General features: G+C 56.4%; 1 protein-coding gene across 1 annotated transcript in view; it reads right to left on the minus strand.

Moving 5' to 3' along the window:
• The window catches only part of siah2l (seven in absentia homolog 2 (Drosophila)-like), a 23778-nt gene that overhangs the window by 3980 nt on the left and 19153 nt on the right, over positions 1-645 (minus strand). The window lies entirely within an intron of this gene.

Here is a 645-nt window from a genome sequence, read left to right on the forward strand (position 1 = left end):
GTAAAGGTAAAGCTCTGCCGCTGACCTGCAGCGTGGGGACGTAAAGGTAAAGCTCTGCCGCTGACCTGCAGCGTGGGGACGTAAAGGTAAAGCTCTGCAGCGTGGGCATGTAAAGGTAAAGCTCTGCAGCGTGGGGACGTAAAGGTAAAGCTCTGCAGCGTGGGGATGTAAAGGTAAAGCTCTGCCGCTGACCTGCAGCGTGGGGATGTAAAGGTAAAGCTCTGCCGCTGACCTGCAGCGTGGGGACGTAAAGGTAAAGCTCTGCCGCTGACCTGCAGCGTGGGCATGTAAAGGTAAAGCTCTGCCGCTGACCTGCAGCGGGGGATGTAAAGGTAAAGCTCTGCCGCTGACCTGCAGCGTGGGGATGTAAAGGTAAAGCTCTGCCGCTGACCTGCAGCGTGGGCATGTAAAGGTAAAGCTCTGCAGCGTGGGGATGTAAAGGTAAAGCTCTGCAGCGTGGGCATGTAAAGGTAAAGCTCTGCAGCGTGGGGACTTAAAGGTAAAGCTCTGCCGCTGACCTGCAGCGTGGGCATGTAAAGGTAAAGCTCTGCAGCGTGGGGATGTAAAGGTAAAGCTCTGCCGCTGACCTGCAGCGTGGGGATGTAAAGGTAAAGCTCTGCCGCTGACCTGCAGCGTGGGGACGTA

Source organism: Micropterus dolomieu, linkage group LG23, assembly GCF_021292245.1.
Source record: "Micropterus dolomieu isolate WLL.071019.BEF.003 ecotype Adirondacks linkage group LG23, ASM2129224v1, whole genome shotgun sequence".
In the NCBI taxonomy this organism is placed as follows: Eukaryota; Metazoa; Chordata; class Actinopteri; order Centrarchiformes; family Centrarchidae; genus Micropterus; species Micropterus dolomieu.